At 36.8% G+C, this 25363-nt stretch overlaps 1 long non-coding RNA gene across 2 annotated transcripts; it reads left to right on the top strand.

The window, feature by feature from the left end:
• Nucleotides 1–2646: 2646 nt before the first annotated feature.
• Nucleotides 2647–24275, top strand: LOC116270789. Of its 2 annotated transcripts, none has more exons than XR_004179018.1 (3): nucleotides 2647–5005; nucleotides 9389–9499; nucleotides 20111–24275. It is a non-coding gene; the product is annotated as an uncharacterized LOC116270789 (long non-coding RNA). The 2 variants fall into 2 exon arrangements; XR_004179017.1 differs by having other exon boundaries at nucleotides 2647–9499; nucleotides 20111–20241; nucleotides 20726–24275.
• The last annotated feature ends 1088 nt before the right edge of the window (nucleotides 24276–25363 follow it).

Genomic DNA, 25363 nt, shown 5'->3' with positions numbered 1-25363 from the left:
TATAGTAACTTTATATTTAAGTTTTGAGAAAGTTCAAGATTGTTTTCCAAAGTTGCTTCACCATTTTACAGTTCCACCAGATGGTTCTGATTTCTCCACATCCTTGCCAACATTTATTAGGAGGCTTTTTTAGTATGGCCATCCTAGTAAGTTTGAAGTGGGTTTCAAACGATGTCTCACTGTGGTTTTAATTTGCATTTCTATGATTACTAACGATACTGAGCATCTTTTCATGTGTCTACTGGCCATTTGTACATATTTTTGGAGAAATGTTTTTCCTTAATTTTTATTTCCATTAATTGTCTATTATCGAGTTACAAGTATTCTTTATAAATTCTAAATATAAACCCCATATTAGGTATATAATTTAAGAATTCCTCCATTTTATCTGTTATGTTTTTACTTTCTTTGTATTTCTTTTTGAAAAACAAGAGTTTTTAAATGTGATGAAATCCAATTTGTCTACTCTTTTTCCTTTCTTGCTTGTGCTTTGGACTTTATATATGAAAAGTTATTGCCATATGCAAGGCTATAGAAAGATTGTATCTGTGTTTTTTTCCTAAGAGTTGTATAGTGTTAACTCCTTGGTCTTGGATTCTATTAATTTTTGTGTAGGTGTAAAGTAGGGGTCCATCTTTATTTTTTGCATGTATATATCTAGGTGTTTTATAATTATTTGTTGAAAAGACTAGTTTCCCCATTGAATGGTCTTGGCATCCTTGCTAAAAGCCAGTTAGCCATAGATATATGGGTTTATCTCTGAACTCTCAATTCAACTGATCTATATGCCTAGCCATATGCCAATACCACACTGTATTAATTATTTTTGTTATCTGGTAAATTTTGAAATTGGAAATTTTAAGGCTTTTGAATTTATTCTTAAGATTACTTTTGCTATTCTGGGTTCCTTCTGTTCCTATATAAATTGTAGTATATGAGCCATTTTGAGTTAATGTGAAGGGTGTAAAGTGTTTATGTTCATTTTTATAAAAGAATGTCCAATTTTCCCAGCATCATTTGTTGAAAGGTTATCTTTTCTTGATTTAAGTGCCTTGCTCTTTTGTCAAAGGTCAGCTCAGTATATTTGTGAATTTGTAGGTCCTTTGTTCTTTTGTATTGCTATGTCTGTTCTTTTGCCCTTATCTCAATAAAAGTATTAATTACGGTAACTTTATATTGCTTGAAATAAAAATAAATAGTGGGAGTCTTCAACTTTGTTTCTCTCCTTCAGTATTGTGTTGGCTATTATTAGAATTTTACTTTTTCATATAAACTTTAGAATCAGTTTACTGATAAATACACAATAACTTTTGATTGGCTATGTATAGAATCTATAGATCACATTAGAAGAGACTGAAATCTTAACCATCTGGAATCTTCTAATTCATGAACACGGAATATCTCTTCTTTGGCTTCTTTCATTATAGTTTTTTTTGTTTGTTTTTTTCTGAATATATATCTTCTACATATTTTGTTAGATTTGTACCTACATATCTTGTTAGATTTTTTTTCTTTCTTTTTTTTTTTTTTGGAGGGGGGACAGTCTTACCCAGGCTGGAGTACAGTGGCACAATCTCAGCTCACTGCAATCTCCACCTCCCGGTTCACACCATTCTCCTGCCTGAGCCTCCCGAGTAGCTGGATTACACGCGCCCACCACCACGGCTGGCTAATTTTTTGTGTTTTTAGTAGAGATGGGGTTTCACCATGTTAGCCAAGATAGTCTCAATCGCCTGAACTCATGATCTGCTCACATCAGCCTCCCAAAGTGCTGGGATTACAGACGTGAGCCACCGTACCTGGCCCATATTTTGTTAGATTTATACCTAAGTCTTTTGAAGTTATTCTGAAGGTATTTTTAAAATTTTTAAATTGTAATAGTTTATTGATGTAATGTAGTAAAGCAATTGACTTTACTATATTAGCCCTGTAAATGCAAGCTTGCAAACAAATACAGTTTTTCTTCTTTCTCATTTTATATATCTTACATTTCCTTTTCTTGTCATATTGCACTAGCTAGAAATTTCAGTACAATACTGAATAGAAACTATAATATAGGAAATCTCTGCCTTGTTCCCAATATTATAAAAAAGCATCCAGTTTCTCAAAATTAAGTATCATGTTAATTGTAGATATTTTGCAGCATTTTTTAATCAAGTTGAGAAAGTTCACTTCTGTTCCTAATTTGCTGCATGGGCAGTGTATCTACCTGGTAAAGGAGTACATCCAATTCCTTCGTCCTCTCTCTTAAAATATTGCTGTTATTCATTTCACTTTTCCATAGTTACAATTACCCAATATATAGTTGCTATTATTATTTTGAACAAATAGATACCAGTCTGACCAATTAAGAATAAGAAGTAAAAATATTTATTTTACCTTCATTGATTTCTTCTCTAACACTTTTTTTCTTTATGTAGATTCAAAATTCTGTTATCATTTGCCTTCTCTCTGAAGAACTTCTTTAAATATGTCTTGCATACATCTTGCAAAGGAGATCTATTTTGACAAATTCTCCCAATATTTATTTGTCTGAGAAAACTTTACTCCTTCTGCACTTTTGAAGAGTAATTTCACTGGGTACAATAGACCCTCACTCAAATCTATCAAAGTTTTTTTTTTTTTTTTTTTTTTAACTGAGTACCAGAGACTTTAAGATCTCATAGTAAATGTATTTTCTTTTATGAATCTTGGGTACAAAATTGCTTTGGATATTTTTGTAACTATTCAGCTGACAAATATTGTGCTTACAAAACATTTATTAAGTGAATAAATGTCTTTAATCACTACACAATGTATAAAATCAAATACAAAGTGAAGGAGAAAACTTTTGGTTATGTATATTAACTGCTGGTCAGTAACCAAAAGATGATTTTGAAATCCAAAAGAGAGATTGATCATTATTATTATTTTTTTGAAAATATTGCCATTTCAAAGAAAATATGCAGAATTGCAGGATTGGAAATGAGAACTAAGATGGTTTCATTAGTTCTAATGAAGCCAAGATAATTTTCTATCTCTGAGTTAAACAACAGTAAGAATGGGGATATTTTTCTATCTCTATGTTAAATACTACTAAAAACAAGCAAAATAACATAGCTACTTGCTCCAGAAAATTATTCTTCCAGGAAGACAGCAAACAACTGAATTCACTTAAATATTATGACCAATATGTTGTTTACCAAGTCTTTTTTCAAGAGCCTTACCAGTTTTGCTCAGTAAACCAAAGCTATTGTGTCATAAACTCTGCCCAGTCACAAACAGTTCCTCACGTTCCCACTTTAAGTCCACCAGTCCTAGTCCTAAAACCCTCTACAGATCCTCTCTACTTCTCCCTATTGAGACATCACCAAGACCTATGAAGGTGGTGATATAGTTTGGATGTTGGCCCTCTCTAAATCTCACGTTGAAATGTGATCCTTAATGTTGGAGGTGGGTCCTGGTGGGAGGTGTTTTGGTCGTGGGGCCAGATCCTTTATGAATGGCTTGATGCCTTCCTTATGGTAATGAATGAGTTCTTGCTTTATTAGTTCCCTAAAGAGCTGGTTGTTTAAAAGAGCCTGGCATCTCTCTCTTGCTCCCTCTCTCACCATGTGACATGCCTGCTCCCCCTTCACCTTCCACCATGAGTAGAAGCTTCCTGACGTCCTAACCAGAAGCACCTGCTAGTGCCAAGATTCTTGTACAGCCTGTGGAACCATGAAATAAACCTCTCTTCTTTATAAGTTACCCAGTCTCAGATATTCCTTTATAGCAACACAAAACACAGGTGGCATTCTACTTCACTGAAATAAATCTAACAATCTTAGCTTTGCTCGAATAGTAGGTACATTTAAAGATCTTTTGGGCAATTGATAATTGACAAAATAAGCTGAAAAAGGAACTGAATGTAGCACTTTTTAAGGCCTGTAGTATAGTTTACATTGTAGAATCTAGTATTGCTCTTGGATTTTTTTTAAAACGTATGCCTAAATCCTCTCTAGTAGCAGGAAACTCACTATATTTATTGTCCTTGTTTTCTTCTAGGACAAATTCGTCAAAAATTTCTCCCTTATTTGGCTAATTTCCATCTCCTTTTTACATTAACCACTAGAAAGCTCATGAACCCTCTTGCATCATCTGTGATGATTTATGGCTTTTATGTGCACATTCCAGTAACACAAATGCAATAATAGTTCTCTTGAGAAGCTTAAAGAGGAAGGTAACTTATGACTGTTCTAACATATTTTTAAAATGTAGATGGCTCCTTAAAGACCTCAAATGGACAACAAAATATTTTAACAAAATCTGAGGAGATATCTGCTAGTGGGATTTATTATCAAAGATCTAATTTCCAGTGACAGCCATTCTAAAATATTATTTGTGATCATTGTAAATTAAGTAAGCAAGCTGAAATTAGAAACTAGAAAAAGCTTCCCTACATCTCTACTTACTTTTTTTTTTTTTGTCACCACTTCTTAAATCCACTGAGCATAGACAGCTTGGGAAATTATTTTCATGTCAAGGTATAATTGCATTATAAACTGATATATAAATCATTTTCTTAAGCTAGGTAAATTATGCTATGCCACTGATCAATAGCGTCTGCATTTCTTCCTCTTTTTCATCGTGTTAATGTAATCATACCATTTTGTGACTACGTTTCTAAGCCCACATATACTGTTTTAAAAGCTCAAGATCTGTTGGGACAATCTGGACTTGGTCATGATCTGGCTTCTCTGGGTCATTGTCAGACAGCTGGTCAAGGTGAGCCTGAACAGAAGAAAATCTGTGCAGGGACACACAAAATGACCATTTAACTGCCCACATATGCCAGCAAAGATGCGGATTTGAATGACCTGCCCAGTTCCTTAATGTGCCTTTCCCCACTGGCCACATCTGAAAGCCCTTGATGTATCCACTTACAGGCTTGTGGGACAAGACACTATTCAAAGGAATGGGAGAAGCACTGATCCAGAGGTTCCAACACTGTGATCTGCAACGAACTGGGCTTCAGTGATCAACAGTGAGTACTTCTGACACAACAAAACTTAATTCAACCAATGAAGTGCTATATTTTTGTTTTCTTGTTTTACATAGTAATAGTTATGCAGATTTTATTTGAATAAGAAAAAGTGCTTCTGATGAAACATTTGAAAACTAGTTATCTATTTCCATACTATAGGGACTTGTATCCAATTCAATTTAAGCTTTTTTTCTATCCAAATTCATGGACCCCTTCAAGTCTATGTGCAGACCTGGATGGTGCACAAATCCCAGTCTAAGAACTCCATCTTATGACCACAGATGGCTCTGTTAACTGCCAACTGTCTTCCTTGACACATATTACCTGCCTTATACATCTACATATTGCTTTATTATGTGCCTTTGGGCACCTTCTCCCAAGAACTCATCTGCCTAGCAGGTGACTTTCACAGCCTGACCCCCACGGTCCTACCCCAGTGGCTCTTCATCACCTATGGAGTCAGTATCACATCTTCAGCAGGTCTTTCCTGGCTGCCTTTTCCACAATAGCAACTACATTTACCCCCGATATGGTTTGGCTCTGAGTTCCCATCCAAATCTCATCTCAAATTGTAATCTCCACATGTCAGGTGAGGGACCTGGTGGGAGGTAATTGGATCTTGGGAGTGGTTTCCCCTTATTGTTCTCATGATAGTGAGAGTTCTCCTGAGATCTGATGATTTAAAGTGTTTGGCACTTCTGTCATGCATTTTCTCTCTTTTGCTGCCATGGTCATGTAAGATGTACCTTGTTTCCCCATCACCTTCTGCCATAATTGTAAGTTTCCTGGGGCCTCCCCAGCCATGTAGATCTGTAATTCAATTAAATCTCTTTCCTTTATAAATTACCCAGTCTCAAGTAGTTCTTTATAGCAATGTAAAAATTGACTAATACATCCCCTCAGTCTCTTTCATTCTGCCCAGCTTTATTTATCTTTGCAATTACATGGAACTATCTACAATGTATATTAAATAATGTACTTATTTATTGTCACTTTCTTTCACTAAAATATAAACTCCATCCATTCAAGGACTTTGTTCCACTTTCTCCTAAATCACCAGTGCCAGGCAACTCAATAAATTAATTCTACTTAGAAAAAGAAAAAAATGAAACAAAACTGTGGTTCTACTCTGCAACTTCCTGGATTTTTTTTGTTCTTTCTCTCATTAGCTGCATTAAGCATTTTTCAGGTTCTGTGTCATGGCCAGGTCCTTTTCACATAAGCCCCATTACAAACTTAGTAGGAAGATCAAAAGATCAGCCTCATTCTTTCTTAGGAAGGACATTCAATCTTATACCCTTCTTGCTTTTGATCCATGGGTGGCTGACTTCTTTCCAATAAGATGCCCATTCACCTTACACAAAGAGAGGGATGGGAACTATTGCCTATTACCTTGTATAAGGAATGTCTGGTTCTGCCAACTGCCTTAGTCCCCTATAGCTACCCCTCAAGAAAAACAAAAAACATATGTCTGAAATGCTAAGAAGTCCTAAGACTCTACACATCCCAGTGAGATTGCATTGTAGTCCAATTACCAAAAGTAATTTAAAAATGTTTCTATCCTTACTCAAGTGCCAAGTCAATACCCACATTAAACCTGTGTTTCTTCTTTTAAAAACACACACATAACACTTTCCTCTCTTCTCTAGTTCTTAAATAACACATTGCTGTACCAGAACGTCACTAAACCCTTCATCCACAAATCTATCACTAAAACTGTCATGAATACCCAAACTTCATAGGCCCTTCTCTGTCTTCCACTCCCTGGACCTCACTAACCTCACCTCCCTGGCAGAAGTTGCCAGCCTGACTTTTGCCTTTATCAGTCTATCTATCTATCTATCTATCTATCTATCTATCTATCTATCCATCCATCCATCCATCCATCTATCATCATCTATCTATTGATCCATCTATTATCTAATCATCTATCTCCATATCTGTGATTTAGTTATACCTCACTCCAGAACTTAGTAGCTTAAAACAATCATTTTTTAGTCCAACATATCTCTTCCAAGACATTTATTTACTACAAAGGGAAATATAATCTCTTTAAAATGGAACAATCAGGAAGAAATCACCTTAGCCTCCTGTTTAAGGTGATTAGCACTAGCAAAAGGCCAACTTAGCATGATGAACTTGTAGATATGATGCACTGAGAAGGACCCCACATCATTCCTAAAATGCAAAACGTCAGTCAAACCCAAATCGAGAAATGTTTCATGAATAACTGTTCAGTACTCTTCAAAAGTGTCAAAATCATGAAAAACAAGGAAAGACTTAGGAGCTAGCATAGAGTGGAAAAGACTAAAGGGATCAAAACTAAACGCAGTGAATCCTGGACTGGATCTTGAAACATGAATGAAAATAGACACTAGTAAAGAACTGGTGAAATTTGGATATGGTCTTCAGTTAATAGCAACATGCCAATATTAATTTCCTGGTTCTGATCTTTGTACTATGGTTCTATGTCATGATAATATTAGCAGAAGCTCAGATAGAGATTTATGAAAACTTTCTATATTACTTTAACAAGTTTTATGTAAGTCTAAAGTATATCAAAACAAAAAGTTGAAGAAAAACACACAAGGATTTATTATTTCTCACACTTCTACAGATTCTCTTGGTGATTCTTTTGTGTCTCTTCTGGACTCACATAGCCAGGAGAATTTACCCTGTAGGTTGCCTGAGTGTTGGCTTGGCTGGGACATGAGGAAACTGGGAATCTCTCTCTATGTGGTCTTTTATCCTGGGCTGCTTTGCATTATGTCAGGAAATGATTCCAGGAGGGCAAAACCATAAGCTGTAGGCCTCCAACTGCCTTCCCTTGACAGTTGTACCACATCACTTCTACATTATTCTGTCAGTCAAAATGGGTTTTGAGTCCAGAGCAGATTAAAGGGGTAGGAAAATAGACTTTACCTCTTGATGGGAGTAGTGGCAGAGTCACATCACAAAAGGTTGCGGACACAGGTGGGTGTCTATGTCTCTTCAGGCTACTACAACAAAATACCATAGAAACTATTGGCTTATAAATAACAACCACTAATTTCTCACAGTACTGGAGGCTGGAAGTCCAAGATCAAGGTGCCCGCAGATTCAGTGTCTCACGAGGGCCCATTCCTCATAGACAGTGTCTTCTCAATTTATCTGCACATGGTGGAAAGGGCCAATTAGCTCTCTGCAGTCTTTTTTATAAGGGCACTAATCCCATTGAAGGCTTTGCCCATCAAATCTAATTACCTCCCAATGTTGCCCCTATTATATTAATATCACTGATATCAGGCTTCAGATTTCAATATATGAATTTTGAGGAAACACAAACATTTAGGTCATGGCAGGAGTCATAATCTATTGAGGTCGTTACTGTAAAAGTCTATAATGAGTCACACTGAGCAGCACCAGGATACTCAAGAGACTGAAGGCGGAGACTGGATGCCTCCTCCCCAACCACAGTCACCTGTCTTGCTGCAGCCCCTGGAGAACGTGGGCCTCCTCTCACCCTGAATCACCCTTTATCATGAAAAAAATCCCCATGGAACAAAAAATAATTCCACCCATACATCTCCTTGTAGAAAGTGTTATATGTCTATGTATGTGAGTATGTGTGGAGATTTACTTTGTGTTTTTAGGTTTATTTTACTTTGTAGTAGCAAACCTGATTTTCTCATCATTAGTTTAAATTTTATTTCCCAAAGCTTAATTCTGTGTTGATTGCAACACAGATGGTTTCTGGGTATGTGTAACACGAACAGCAGGGGTGGGGAGGGCAGTGGTAAGTTCACTGCTTCACAATAATATTCACCATAGATAATTCAAAGAGTTGATCACCAATACATTTATAAATTGAAGTGGCCCCTGAATTCCTATTTTTCCTAGGATTTTACTGTGTTACAAACAAAAAATTTTGCTTACTGTCAAATTAAATTCAGGATAAAATCAACGAGAAAACAGAAATCAATAGTTTTCTATAAAGCATGGAGAAAATCAATAGAAATTGGAAAAAGTTATTATCTGTGTTCAGATGAATCAGAGTCGAGATGAGATTCTGCTATTAGTTAATTGACAAGGGCAAACGAATGTGTCTCGCAGATGGGATTGTTATTTATTATTTGATACTCGAAGGGGTATTACATTCAGAGCTTCCACTTACAGGACCCAATAGAAAGTAGCACCTGTACACACTCGTTTTAATTGAATTTGGTGTTCAAATAGAAAATAAAAGTGAGTTCTATCAAAAGACACGAACTCTTAGTCTATTGAGCCCCCAAAATAAGGCTAATGCCCTTTTCACTGTTTACCATGTGTTTTGATGCTATGTAAAACCAGGCAATATTATTTCTTATCTATGCAAGTGGAATAGCAGTTTCCACTTTTGTCTAGGTCTCCTCAAGACTTAATCTGTCGGGAATTTTATGTACCCATGGTCGGCTTCATCTGTCTTCCAGACAGAGTGATAAAAAGTGGAATCACAGCTAATGGAGTCCCATGCAGGTTTGTGCTCTTAATTACTTTCGAAACTTTGAAATCGGGATAACCTTTCCAAAGAGAAGTATCTCTAATTTTCAATGATGTTAATATTTCTTCTAGTTGCCACATTTCTTTTTTTGTCTTTAGTCTGAAAAACTGAAAGCCTTTGATACAGGAAATGAGAAAAGCCGTCTGCTTTCATTCCAGGAGTTGGAAGATGAAGATAATGTCAATGCAGCTAACTGCTAATGCAGTGAAAGGTTATGATGAAAATGGTTTTGATAAAATAAAACTCTTGATGCCTAGGTACATAGATTCTAATATACATCATTTTAAATGCAAAACTTCTATAGAGCAATGTTTTATCCAACAGGTAAAATTAAAGATGTTTACTGAATATAGTTTGTGCTCAATAAAAGTTTCAACTGATGAATAAATAAAAAGGCTAGTGCAGGTTACTTTTACCAGAGACATTTAGGTTACAAATATGCTTTTACACAACTTCACCTATTGCATTAAATTATGCATTTATGTTTAATAAGATAGCTTGGTTGAACACAGGTTTGAAAATTTGACTCTTGTTTATAAAGTCCAACTTATAAGGCCTTCATTATACTTTTCTTTAGAATGAAATCTTAGAAATTTTTTTTGCTAAAATACCATAGAATATCTCTTCTCCTTGTGTTGAAATAAGGCCCATCTGGTCAATCTGTGGATAATAATTGACCAAGGTACAGGATAATGACCTGGTTGCTATAGGAAAATAGAAACAAAATAGAATACAGGAATCCTGACCTCTGAAAGTTTACATATTAAAGGAACAGCCAAGGTTAACATAATAGAGAAAAAAACACAAATCAAATATATTAAAAATTACATATTAATAAATCTGTGAAAGAACAAAATATATAAATTCTGAAAAAAATTACATATATATACACATGCACACAAACTCTTTAAGAAAAGCTAACTTTTGTAAAAGAAACAGAAGAAAGGGAGGGAAGAATGAAGTAGGGAGGGAGAGAGGGAAAGAGAGAGGAAGGAAAGGAGGGATCTCAGTGGTGTTACACAGTAGCGATCTGTTTCTTCATTGTGTTACAGCTGCTCTGCTCTATGCTGTCAATCATGGACTCAGGTTTCTATTATCTTTTTGTTCCATTCTTCTGTGAGTCCTTGAAGATATCACTATTCAACTGAATAATTAGGAAGCAGAAGCTTGAACATGGAATAATTCGAACATGAAATATTGTAGAGTGTTTTCTGTGTGCTCAGTTTGGGAATAGTATAGTTCACTTTCACCCATATTCCACTGGCCAGAACAGAGTGCCAGGACAGCCCCCAGTGATCGTTGCCTCCTGGTCTTCATACCCTTGTGATGTCCCCTCACCTTGCATCTGTCAGAAGTGATGGTACGACTTCTAAGATTAGACAATAAGAGATTTCTGCTTCCATCCGAAGCTTGCCTTCTCTTGTGGAAAGCAAACTGTCGTGTTGTGAGCCGCCTTAGGGAGAAACCCACATAGTAAGGAATTTCTAGTAGCTATCCAGCAAGGAACCAACAACCACCATGTGAGTCGGCTAGCAAACAGATTCTCCAATTCCAGGTGAGTCTTGAGATGACAGCAGCCACTGCCGAAAGCTTGACTGCAACCCAGTGAGAGACCTGAAGCCAGAACCATGTTGCTAAGCCACACGGAATTCTTGGATTCCTTGACTGTCAGGAACTGTGTGAGATAATAACTCTGTGATAATTTAAACTTCTGAGGTTTGGATAACTTATTACATAGCAAGAGGTAACTAACATGCATAACCTCACCCAACTGAAAGGGAGGCTGGAAAATGACTTCCAGTTGTGTGCCCAAGAGGAAAGGAGAGAGGGTTTAGTGTCCATAGCTCTCTATATCACACTGAATATCCACTCTGGACAGGTCTTAGGGCCAATGAAACTTGTACCTTCCCCTCAGGAGCTCCTATGGACAACACAGCCCCAGAGACATCACTCAAATTCTCTACATGCTCTTAGCCTTTTCCAGTTACTCTGATAACCATGCAAGTGGGCTCTATAAAGAATGCCAGAATGAATGGTGCCTATGGTTCCCGATCTCAGTCTTACTTCCTCATAGGTTGATAGTGGAGACTGATCTTGTCTAGGGGAATCTAGGAGCACTCAGAACTCCAGACTTGAAGAAATACCCCTGCTCTAATGCACACCCAGATCCTTGTACTTAACATTTGTACTCAAAGACTTTCATCAGGTCTTTACAAGCCAAAAGATAATCCAGAACACGTTATTCTCAGGCCTGGAACCCTCCAGTGGATTACTCAAAGAGTAAAGATGGGATAGCTTTATCTACCTGCTTTCCATCAGATATTGCATAGCTCCTTAAGAATGCAACACATATTCTGATGGGTAATTTCTCGTGTGAATATTTTTCAGGTAATCACTTTTCACTTATACTCTTTACCTATAGTCTTTCCTGTAGTTAAAAACACTCTATAATTCCTCTATATACTTCCTTACAATAAAGCCAATTTTTGACACTACATATAAAATTACTAAAATCTTTTTGATGTCCCTCAGTTGCCTCTTCCGTGGTTTTATCATTTCTCCCTAAACTAATGGAAACCATTGTTCTTCCAAGGACTTGATATCAATATTTCACATCTTAATAAAAATTGAGTTTATTATGTAAAAAGCTTTGCCTTGAAATACATATTCTAAAATTTTTCATCCTACACAAGAAGTTGTAGTGATACTGTTACTATCCCGTTGAGATCCCCTTTACGAGATAACTGGTTGTTGAGTGTTGTAGTGGCTGTGAGTGTTGGATATTTTGGCTCTCAGCTCCTTCCTTTTCCATTGAACTGCCCTCTGCCGATAGTAGCCACCTTGCTCTGGAGATTATGCCCTCCCATCCCAGGGGCAGCTCACAGCCAATGACTGACTAATATAGGGGTATAAAATCTTCCCCCTTTGACTCATGAAGGGATAATTCTGTGGTTCCAGTCATACTCCAGAACTCCCTGTGGGATCAAACTGAAACTAAGCTTCAGTTGAACCACTTCCTTGTCTAGCTTCTTCCCCTACCCTCTTCTGCTTTCTCCACTCCCAGAGAGGGTTCACTATGACTTATTACAGAAGCAAAAATAAATAATATAGGAGAGTGGGAAACGCATTACTATTTTTATAGCAAAAGGTGAATTTAATAATTCAACTTTGCCCTTTATTACTAAGGGCCTTTAATTTCTCCAACAGCATTTTTTAGAGCCTCACATTTTATTGTTCATACTATTGTGTGGGTTTCCTTCAGAGTGAGGAATTAAGACTGTCTTGAACTACGGGAAAGAGTTTATAAACAAAGCATTGACTAAGAACTAAAGTGACTTCAAAAATATTTACCCCGAACTTTGCTATGTGAATGTGTGTTCTACTCATGGAGAACTATACACATATTTTAGTGTGCTGCCAATCTCTAGCATCTTTGGAAGTTACATCTATCAGCGTGGAATTCTCACCTGAGGCCTGCTCGTTCAACAAACGTTGTCTGAGGGCCTGCTATGTGACTGGAAATGTGCTAAGCATTAGGTATGCTAATTAAATCAAAATTGTTATTTATGATTAATATTTGTCCACTGCTAATTAATTTTATTTTCCCATGAATAGATTTTTCCATGAAATCTAACAATCACAGGGAATCAAGTCTGTTAGAAAAGTTTGGAACTAAGAAATAGATGATTACACTTGGTATCAAACATGAGTTAATGATTGGAATTCAATGAAACTGATTTTTCCAATGAGGCTGGTAAATTTGATCTAAAGTGAGTTCCAGACTAAGGGAAAAGTAATATTTATTGAACACTTAATATGTTCCAAAAATTATATTTTCCAAATACCACTTTAAGGAACTATCTCAAAAGCCCATCATCTGTACTTGCCAGTGAGATTCAGTGATTGTTACAGATCAGTTTGCTAGGAGTTGGCAGTGGCAGATACAATCTCACATCACTCTGATGTCAAAGTCAAAGACCATGTTCTTTCAGTTACAACAGTAACATATCCCTGGGGGTTTCAAACGTTTTATGGGCAAAGGCAATAAAATTGAAATATTTACATAGCTTCCTGGGGGAACCACTTAGAAATAAGAAAACACAAGTATACATATGTAACAAACCTGCACGTTATGCACATGTACCCTAGAACTTAAAGTATAAAAAAAAAAAAAAAGAAAGAAGAAAACACAGGGGATCAGTAAGTTTTGAATTGTTTATCAAAGAACATCATTCTTTTTGATAAGTGTACCTTGTACCTCCATGAAAAAGAAGAGCAATTTCCATTCCAACAAAAGACAGCAAATTCCAGCTGAAGGATGACGAGATGAGATTTACAATGGATTACCCAATGAAAATCACTAGACAGTAACTCCAAGATGATGGGATTACAAACTTTAAAGCACTTCAAACCTATAATTGTTTGCCACATTTGTGATCTAACTTGAGGGTACCTAATCCCTATTTGTTGTAATACAGAGAATTTCCCAGCACTAAAACAAAAATCTCCAAATAGGTAATATGTTTCTTTGTTCTTCCATAACATTATCATCACCAAAACCCAATCAGACAGCCCTGACACCATGTCCTCTTCTTAGAATCAAATTGGGGAGATAATAGCAAAAACCATCATTTATTACAAATTCACTATGTACATTATTATACTTCATGCTCTTAATGTAGCTAAGAAGTGGACATTATTATTATAATACCTCTTTTATAGCTGAGGTTTACAGAATGTAAGGATTTTTCATACAACACATAGTTGTAAGCAATGAATGCAGGATTTGAACCCAGTGGTATTCAACCACAAATCTTCATTTTTTAACTATTATACTATAAGTTTATCATCACTGCAAGAAAAGTAAAAATAATTTTTAAAGCATAAAAAATAAAAATAAAGGTTATAAATATCAATTTAGTACCACAGTACAAAAAGAAAATGGGTTACACAGTACCAAATATGTGGGAGAGTAATGGGGGCCCTTGGATTTTGAGAGTCTGAGTCAGACTCCACAGAAAATGGTAAAGCATTCTTGAGAAGACTTTTTCTGTCTTAAACTGAAATAATAATTTATCACTCAACAGTTTTCACTCTTTGGTTTGTAGATAAAATTTTTGTTATGAATTAAATAATATTATAATTGTTATTTCAATAAATAGCAAGTTATAGAAGCATGAGTGCTGGCCTTTCTTAGCACAATGTCCTGCCGTTAACCTACCAATTGTCCTCTTCAGCCCCACTTTTTTCTTCTTGATTCAACACTGGCCCAGATAATGGAATCAGCAATTCAAAAAGGCTCAGTCACACTTAGGGAGTTCTCCTGGGTGCCAAGTATTGTGCAAAATGCCTCACAAACATCCCAGTGAGTTCTCTTGGTGTTCCATTATCTATATTTTCCAAATAAGATATATAAAGGATAAAATACCTGTGTAGCCCTTTGAAAATTAAGAAACAGTTTCTTCCCAAGGTGGATTCATGAGATTTCTTTTTCTGAAATCTCCTGAATCCACCTTTCTTCTTGTCTTAGAAATGAGCTGGATATGACTCATTTATGGTGCCAGAGAGAGAAAATATACTCACTTCTCAGATTCCTACGTGAGGCAGTTGCCCTTCTGCCCACCCACTTCATTTTCTAGGGAAAGACTTGATCATCCTCTTTCCTTGGTTCAGCAGTGGACAGTCCACGTACTGGTTTGAGACAAAGCAATGAACAATCTTGCCATGTCTTGTTTTTCTCATTTCAATTCTCCCTGGAAGAATGGGATTGTAGTTATGGTAAACCATATATTGCTTTTCTGCTTTTGTGAGTTTCAGTAAAGTCTTCCTTTGAGTTTCTTGGAGGTAGAGACTATATCTTATTGATTTTTATTCCTCTAGCTCCTAATTTAATATCTGGTACATTATCTATACACCATAAATATGATATGAATTTGATTCCATAAAAAGTCACTTACATGATTTGGATGTTTAAAATTATTCAACATGGGCAAGGGCATTCATTTTATATGAAAAGTAAGGCTTAAAGAAAATCATTATCACAAAAGTCAGGGGATCTGTTACCTTTAAGGTGAAGGAACAATCTCCCAAAGGCAAAAGACACACAGGAGCTTTTTGAAGTGCTGTCAATATTTTATTTCTTGATTTGCATGGTAGGTACCCAAATGCTCAGCTGCTAATTATTATTTACATTTTTATAAGCACTTTTCTGTATGCTTTATAGATTTTACAAAATACATCATACATGTATAAAATAGATTAAGCAAACAGAGATGTGTTTGCACAATTTAAGGGAAATTATAATCCAAACACTGTGTAATCACCAAACCACATGTGTTACTACCAAGCTAAAATGAAAAACAAAAAACTAAAGGTGACTTAAATTAAAATGTCCGTAGGCAAAGTAATTATCCGACTTAACTTCCAATGTCTGTGCACATGATACTTCCTAGTGAGGACAAGAAAGGGGAGTGGCACAGTGACTATGGAAAAAGAGTGTGTCAATAATGGGATTGAAGGACAAGAGGAAATAGTTCTTGGTTCATAGATTTGGGCAGCAAATATTCTATCCATGTGAGTGATGAAGAGATACGTACTCCACTCGGAAGGATGGCTCCTTTCTCTTCAGAGGGGATAAAAGATGAATGGAAGTCAGACTAGGGAGGGGAGGGTGTTAGATGGTGGTGGTTTTGGTAAACCTGATAATTTCAGGTGAAAAATCAGATCTCCCAGATTAAGATTATGATGCTCTAATAACGCTGTAATATTACTTAAAGGAAAAGATGGGGACCTAAGTCTTGGCAAGTGTCACACAAAAATTATTGATATATTGATCATCTTAAAAGGTTACTATGTTTATAAATCGTAACTGTGATGGAGCCACGGATTGGTGGGCAGCTCATTGGTATTACAAACTGACATCGATGAACTATGGTGGCTTGACATTTGTTCCTTTGTTCTTCTCTATGAGTTAACTTATGTGACAGGCTGTGTTTTCAAAGGTCTGAGCTTTAGAATGAATCAGAGTAAACAACTGCCCTGCAGTAATAAAATGCCTACACCTATTTGCTGAATGAATCCTTCTTGGAAGGAGACAGCTCTGAATGGAATGGCTCTGTACTTCGAAAGCTAATAATTAAGCACTTTTTCACCAGTGGATCAACACCCATGGTTATAGGTATTATTATCTCCTATATAGAATATGTTCCATTTTGCCATGCTTAAATTCCTAAGACCAATGGAATGGAAACATAGAATTAACCCGATTGAAGCAGAAAGCATTCTGGAGTAAAAATCTTTCATTCTCCTGGTCTGTCTTAATGGGAAATCAAATGCGATTTGTGTTGTGTGGAGATGATTACTGATGGGTAATTATTCTAAAATATCTCTTTTCAAATCCTTTACATGGCAATCAAGGAAGAATGTGAGAGGTTAGGCATTACATTAGCAGGGCTATCAGTAGCATATAATTTCTTAATTATGCATAAAAATGAATAGCAATACCTATTCAAGGAGTTCTTAAATTTCCTTTGTGAAGTCTGGAGGACACATGGGCCTCCGAGACTTATTAAAGAATATGTGGTTAAAAAGACAGAAGCAAAGATTCTTCTTTCTGATAATTGTGTGACTGAACCTCAGTTTTCTCATCTCTAAAATAGGAATAATGATACTTTTTACTCGGGGTTGTTATGTGAATTGAGTTATGTAATGTCACAAGCTGTTTATTTTTGTGCCTAGCATATAATACAAGACACTCAACAAATGAGAGCCCTTATTATGGCTGTTATTATTAGTAGTAGTGTTACTATTACTACTTCTTGTACTATTACTTTTGGCCAAGGCTTACCTAATTCAGGTAGAAATAAATTTAATTGAAATGAATGTCACTTGGATATTTCATTTTTATTATGAAGTTATTGACACAGTTAAAAGTAACACACATTATTAAGGTACGTTTTAAAACTGTTGTAGGAGAGTCTATCATAATATTTTCCTAAGAGCATCTTCTATTTCACCATGGTAAGTTATTCATCAGTTGCTTTTAGAGTGGCATGTGTTATCTGAATGTGGCAACCGACTTTAAATAAATTAACATATTTATTTACACATCCCAACACTGCATCCTCTAATTTTGGGGGGAAATATGTACATTTAAAAAATCTATTATGATGGCTTGTCAGGAACAGATGAAGAGCTATGAATTGTTACTATTTGTGTTCTCTTTCTTTTTTCTCACGGTAAAAAGAGAACTTTAACACTGTGCATCCTTTCTCAAGGAATTTAAGAAATTACCAAATCGAGCAGTTGGTTGAAGGAGACTTTAAGCTCTCAACTACTCAAGTAGCCAGTGCTACAGATTTCCAGCTTTGCAATCACATTTATCAGCAGTGACAGACCAAAGCAGTTCATTGCCATGGTCTTGTTGCTGTTTGATTGAGGGTGATGAGGAATCTGATAAAAGATGTTTTGTGTAATGAGAATAACACTGTACCCAACATTTCACATAGAAGCAAAGCTGGACTGAGAGTTCAACTCCCCCGGTGAGGCCATACGGTAAACACCTTCATCTCTGGTGCATCTCATTCCTCCTTCAGCATTTTCACTGCCACTGTCCTAAGACATAAGAAAACTGGAAGATAAAGGAGAGCATGTTACATTTTTTATTGACTCACATGGAGGCAGGAACAGAGATATTCCTAATCAAAGCAATAGATGGTGACTGTAGATTGGAAGGTAGGTGAACTCTGGCCCTTAGAAGGAAAGAATCAGCAACTAGAAACTAACAAGCCTGAGCAGAGTCCCAGGCATTGCTCCAAGCCTGAGCCTTCCCATTCACTCTCAGATGTTCCTGCTGTACCCTGCCAAGCCACTAAGTCATTATCATGGGCAGAACTTTGTGTCCCTGGGCCTGGCATGTGGCAAAGGAGAATCAAACATGGAACCTTGAATGATTTGATCTCAAAGGTGGGAGAGAGAGGAGTTCCTAGTTCAATTTACTCCTACCATTAGTACTCCAGGGATAGTTAGAACTCTAGGGTCCAGGAGTATTGTCGATGAAAAATGAGTGTGCAGATTTACAAACAGGAAACGTAAAGGTAACCTTTTGAAATATGACATTTTGAGAACCTCTTGTGTCTTTTGTGTGTTTTTTTGTTTTGGAAGTGCAAAATCTGTTTTTATTTTAAACTTTCATAATCTGAAACTGTAAAGAGGTAAGTGGATGCTGAAGTCTCTCAGCCTTGCAACTTGAGGTTTTTAACAAACTGACTCATCAGGAGATTTGGACCTGTGGTTCAGCTTTGCTTGTATACGCTTTTGTTGCTGACTTTAATGTTCTTTCAAGTGCACTGGCCTTATCTTTTCTGCTAGTCTGGATGCTATCTGGTATCTCAGACGGTGCTTTTTCAGTGTTAGCCATAGAAGCTAGTATTTTGTTTCTAGTTCCCTTTGTTGTTGACACTTTAGTACAGCGTTCATCAGCTTCAATGTGCATCAGAATGGTCCAGTGAGACTGTTACAACAGATTCCTGGATCCTAATTCTAGAGACTGAAATGTGTTAGGTCTAGGATGGAGCCTGACATTCTATATTTTTGACATACCCCTATCCTCCTCCAAGTGATCCTGATATTGCAGGTCTTTGAACTACACTTGACACTTTGGGTAACATGGTCTTGGAGTGTTGCTGCATTCTACAGTCTTCATGTTCACTTTGCTCTGGAAGATTCTAGTCTTAGTTATAATCTATTGTTTGGTCTACCAAAGTAGAGATGCACCAGCTTGCACTTAAAATCCACTACACAAGTCCTCAAGGCCTCAGTAAAACCCTCTGGAAGCCTTTTGTGTCTGTTATTCTTGGATCTTTAAGCTAACAGAACCTGAGATGCATGTACCTTGGGATGGTGAACAGACTCACTCTATAGCAGTGGAAGTAGGAGGGACAGGAGATATGTATAAAATACCAAATTTCAGAAATGATTAGTTTTGTTTTTCACAGAACACAAAGGAATCAATTTAAAAGCCTACTTGATCTCATCCCTATAATTTCACTCTGGTGTACAAGGAAAGTAATACTCACTGCTGGAAAGGAGATGTAACATGGCTAAATTAAAGCTATGTATAATCCAAAAATCTTTTAGATCTGGCTTGAAATTCAACCATACCCTCACCTAGTCACAGCCCCATTGTGGGCCTGGCTCTGGGAGATTTCTAAACATAGTGAGGCATTTGTGGAACAGGGGTAAGATATGGGAAGGCAGGGTGGGTATGGGAGTCAGGCAAGCTTAGCTTCTCTGACCCTCTGTTTTCTCATCTGGCAGATAAAAAATGTTATATATAGAAGGTTCTTACAAGACTGTTATTCATATACAGGTTCTTAAAGAACCTCAAAGAGTTATTTTAAGCATTGCATGTAAATATGTGTAGAAACAGTATAAAATCTAGAACATCATAATGCCCAGTTAATATTAGTTTTTTAGTGCTTTCTGCCTATAAAGTTGGAAAAACATGGTAACTGAAGAAAGAAAGGATTATTAAAAATTGCAAAGTACTTAATCTCCTGGCACATAATTTATTCTATTTTTTAAAGGTTACTGATAGCTCCAAAGACTGGCCTAGAAACTGGCAAGCACTTTACAAGTTACTGGCAACAGAAAATCTAAAAAATGGCATCAGATTTTCAAAGTAGAAGGGATACGTCTTGGATGTGAAAGATAAAAGGTATAATATGGATGGAAAATATTTATATAAAGTCTTCAGTATTTGACAATTGTCCTTAGGAGCTCCTAAAATTTCAAAGTAAGGTGCAAATTATATGTAATTGAAGGGAATCTGACATAATACAGCATATGGAAAGGCAATGGAATTGGAAGTTGGGTTTTAATTCCCATTCTACCCTTAACCAGCCTTGTGATCTTGGTGAAGTCACTTATTACCAGTACACACACACACACACACACACACACACACACACACTCCAGGAAGACCAGCTAAGTGACTTACACCCCAGAAATATTATCCTTTGTTCAAAGTCATCAAGGATATACTTTGGATGATAAATATTGCCATGAAAAAAAATGCTTCAAAGACAAAATATGAGGGAAATAAAGTTTGCTATTGGGATGCTGATCTTTACATGTCTGTAGTCTGTAGCTCTGTAGACAGATTTTTTTCTGAAAATCTTTCCTTCTTAACTTATTCCCAGGTTGCTCTGCTCACAGGAAGACATTAGGAGGAGAGTGGATCACTTAATCTTTCATCGAGGTAAGATCTCTTCTATTTGTGCTATGAAAATGGGTCCACATCAGACTGTTCACCGTAGGCAGTGCCTACTGCATAGAAAGAGCTTAATAAATATTGTAAACTGAATGAGGAAATGGATGAATGGAAAACAATTCAACCCCAAGAAGGTTACCCCAGAGAGCCTATACAAATCAAATTGTAAAAATTTTCACCTTGCCTGATTCTGTGTGGACATAGCCTCAATTTCACCGGGGCCTGAAGAACAATTACAATGATCATTCATGTCTCCATGTCGAAATAAGGCATAACATTCAAACTTTCCCAAGGTGTATTATTGCATATACTTCATTTTGGAAAGGTTGATATAGTAAATTAGCAGCTCCACCACAAGGCTAATGAGGCTAATGAGAGGTATCCGTAAAATTGCAGCAATAGAAATAAGATGTCCTTTCCCATCATGAGAAGCAAAAATGTATAGCAGAAAGCCATGCATGGAAACACATTCCACAACAAGCAGACCTTATCATAATACTTTTTTCAAAAGTGTTTTCCCTCTCTCTTCATGTATTAATTATTCAGTATTTTGTCTTTAAAAATAGCATTGAGTGCAAATTATGTGCATGATATTATGATAAATAGTGTGGGTGACAGATAACACATAAGTCAGTTTCTACCTACAAGAACTGCACAGCAAGTTGAGGACATAAACATAAACATATGCACACAAATCTACATGTGAAACGTCTGATGGTTCCTATACTAACTAGGGAGACACCTAGTTACCAAGATTTCTGATACTTGCAAGTAAAGAGTCAAGGGCCACCATGTTGAGTAGGGGGAGGTTGGAAAGGTTGAAAGTATGTTATAATAAAAATAAACAAAGTTGAGGTGGAACATCTCTGGATATCTGTGGGTTCAAGTCAGTCCAATAATAATGAGGTAGAGAAAGTCATGGGTCATCCACAGAGATGTGGCACTTGTGGTGACTAACAGTAATAATAATAACTGCTAAGTAGAGTAAGAGGAGCACTGGTTTTGGAATCTAACGATATACATTGGAACTCCAGCTCTGTCAATTACCATGCAACTAAACTTGAGCCACAGTTATGAGCATCAGTTTACCAATCTGTTAATAGTTGATAGATATCTATCTCAGAGGGATCTTCAAAGGAACCATTGTGGAAATATATAAAATAAGAAACACTTTGCCAATACACAGGGAAAAGATTAAAAAATTACATTTCTAGTATATGAATGAAGTTTAGAAGTGGGTACTAAAAGGAAAGCACAGAGACACTGTCTGAATGGTGAGAGGCTCAGATTTATCTCAAGTGTTTGACTGAACCAGTTTAGACGAGGTTGAGTCAATAGGGTTGCCCATCTCCAAGACTGATGTTTGAAAGATAATCAAAAAGTCAAATAATCCTAACACCTATCACTGCCTTGTTTCAGCCTGTATGTCCCAGTCAATGTGTTTAGCTTTCATTTGAATAGTTAACCTGCTCAGAGTGGAAAACTTAATTGGATCATTCAGCCCTTGCTATTTTTATTTTTGGATCAATTAAATTTGGCAGGAGACACTGAGGAAAGTAAGCAAATGACTGCCAAATTTCCACTTATCTTGGTGGAAATATATATACAAATCTTAGCTCTCAATAAAGGTATATCGGGGGGGGGGGTCTTGCTAAAGGTGAAGAAGTTTCTAGAAAAAGAGGCAGGCGGTCTCTCAGGTTATCTTATTCTTGGAGAATTTTCATCATGCACAATGCATCCGTATATTTAAGTTACTTCTGCTATAACCAGCAGGCTCTCTGGATTTCATTCCACTTCGCTTCCTAAATGACTTCTGAACTTGGCTCACATTTTTCTTTACCATCTAATCACAATGACAATAACATCTACCAAACAAGGCATTTTGTTTTACATTTTACAAGGCATTTTCGCATATTCATTTAAGTCCCCTAAAAACCATGAAAGGTTGACATTGTTATTTTTACTTTACAAATGAGAGAATAAATTTAGAAAATAGGAAAAGGTAAAAATATACAGTCAAGAGTGAAAAGAGGAGGGCAGCCTCCTAGAATTAAAAACACCATGGGAAGTAATACTGTCCAATGGAGGTTACATCTCAGTGGCCACCAATTTTTGATAGGCTATGAGGTTGAAGTTTGCACCTTCTTTTGAGAGCCTACAACCAAATGTTCCAAATGTTCATCCTGGCTCAGATTGGCTAATAAGTGCCCAAGTCTCAAATCCTACATCGTACTATCTCCTTGCGCCCCCATGCTTGAGATCTCAATCCTCTTATCTAATAACAAGACCCATCTTTGCCAAAACATGCCATTGAGTGCAGGAGGGGCAATGGTATATGGTGGTGCATGACAGAAAATCCTGATTGTATAGCAAATCTATACAAAGAAGAAAAACAAGGGCATGAAGTTGTGTCAGGGGAAAAAAAATGTCAGGATGCCAGGCACTGATTAGATCACAATGTACTTCTGCCTAAATGCATATCCCATGACCAAATATTTTGTGATGCATACAAAGTTCTTAATAACACTACGTCCATCCACATGGACTTGTTTCTTGAGTTCTTTTCTTCTAATATCTGTCTAAGAAACTAATTATCCTTTGATACACACTAAGGACAGATGAGTTCAGGAAAATGCTGAACGAGTAAGAGAGAAAGCCTGTAAACAATAATTTGATGCTGCCTCTATTTCATTTGCTTTGTATTAGCATCCATGGCATATATTTATCTTTAAAGCAATATTTCTTACCCAGGATATTTAATGCCGATGAGTTTCTTGTCCCTCTGAATTCTTACTTCACTTTTGCCCTTTTTTGTCCTTTAGTTACAGAATAAAACTTCCCACAGATAGGGGAATCTATCCTGTAGATCTTTAGAGCAGAGGTGGTTTGTGCCTTCACATGCAGAGACAAAAACATAACCCACAGAAACTTTTCTAAATATTCTATCTCAAAGTACTCTAACACAAGCAGCTGATTGCCTTCCCCACTTCTCATCATCCTTCCCTTTCCACCCACAGCTTCTCACTGAACTTTATTTCCTCTTCTGAGGTTTCTGCCCACCTTTTTAATGGCAATGGTCTAGAGGTGATTGTTAACTTGTACAACCTAAGGAACCATCCGAGAGTGATGGTAGGAAGGCTTGGCCAACAAAGGAGAAAACCCAAGAGCCTGGAAGCTGTCTGGGTTTAGGGGATTGGAGATTCATCTTCCTCTTTATGTAATGGGGAAAAAAAAGAGAGAGTTGAAAGCTAGATGGGATTATTGGGTATCGTGATGGTTAACATTGAGTGTCAACTTGATTGGATTGAGGGATGCAAAGTATTGTTCCTGGGAATGACTGTGTGGGTGTTGCCAAAGAAAATTAACATTTGAGTCAGTGGGCTGGGAAAGGCAGATCCACCCTCAATCTGGGTGGCTAGAATAAAAGCAGGCAAAAGAATGTGAAAAGATTAGACTGGTTGAGTTTTTTGGCCTACATCTTTCTCCCATGCTGGATGCTTCCTGCCCTCGAAGATCAAACTCCAAGTTCTTCAGTTTTGGGGCTCGGACTGGCTTCCTTGCTCCTCAGCTTGCAGACAGCCTATTGTAGGACCTCACTCTGTGATCCTGTGAGTCAATACTCCTTAATAAACTCACATTTATATATACAGCTATCCTATTAGTTGTGTTCCTCTAGAGAACTCTAATATAGGTATACAGTGGGACTTGGTGGAAAATGGATCCAGACACTATGGGAGGAAGTGGGTGCAAGGAGCTAGATGAAAATAAGGATATGTGAGGGTGTGAGGGGGCTTCTTCTTAGGCCCTAGTCTAGAAGCTAGAATCTAGCTGGGCATTGAATTGGACAACACAACTCCCCCAAATAATAGGTAGGGAAGTCAGATGAGTGAAAGCATTTTCTCCAGGGGAGAAAAGAGGAAATGCAGAGTATAAGTGTAGGCATGGGCTCAATCAAGAGCAGCACTGCCCCAATAAATAGCCACAAATAGTGGCTGCTGTGGTTTACTTTTATTAACCCTTGTGTTGTTCCAAGTCCAGAAAATATCTTCACAGACACAGTTTCTGATGTGTGGTTCTCTGGTTTCTAGTTCATACTACAATTACACAAAGAAAGTAGAGAAAATTACATGATAGGATTTTTTTTTTTTTAGTCTCTCTGTGGCAATATGAATTATTCACCTTAAAATTTTCCTTTCTCCACTTAACTTTGGAATGATAGAAGAATCTTGACTTTAAAAAATAAATGGAGAGAAATGACAGACAGGAACTCCGGAAGCACCTAGTCTTTATTCACTCATGTGTTCTTGTCCCAATTCTACCACATTACAGTGAATGGATGCCTTGGAACTCTTCTTAAAATATCAACATTTACTATTTAACATATTTTCTAAAATGCATGACTCTACTTTGGGCAAATAATTAAATCTTTGATCATTTATGTACTCATGGAGGCCCAGAGGCAATCCTTCTAAATGCCAATTTGTGCATAATACTGTGACAATAAATAAAAGAAATATAGGATTTCAGCTGCAAATGCATGCCTGGTCAGACATGGAGCTTCACTTTG

This window comes from Papio anubis, chromosome 16, assembly GCF_008728515.1.
Source record: "Papio anubis isolate 15944 chromosome 16, Panubis1.0, whole genome shotgun sequence".
In the NCBI taxonomy this organism is placed as follows: Eukaryota; Metazoa; Chordata; class Mammalia; order Primates; family Cercopithecidae; genus Papio; species Papio anubis.
The sequence above is the reverse complement of the archived record's forward strand: the minus strand, read 5'-3'. Positions and strand labels throughout refer to the sequence as shown.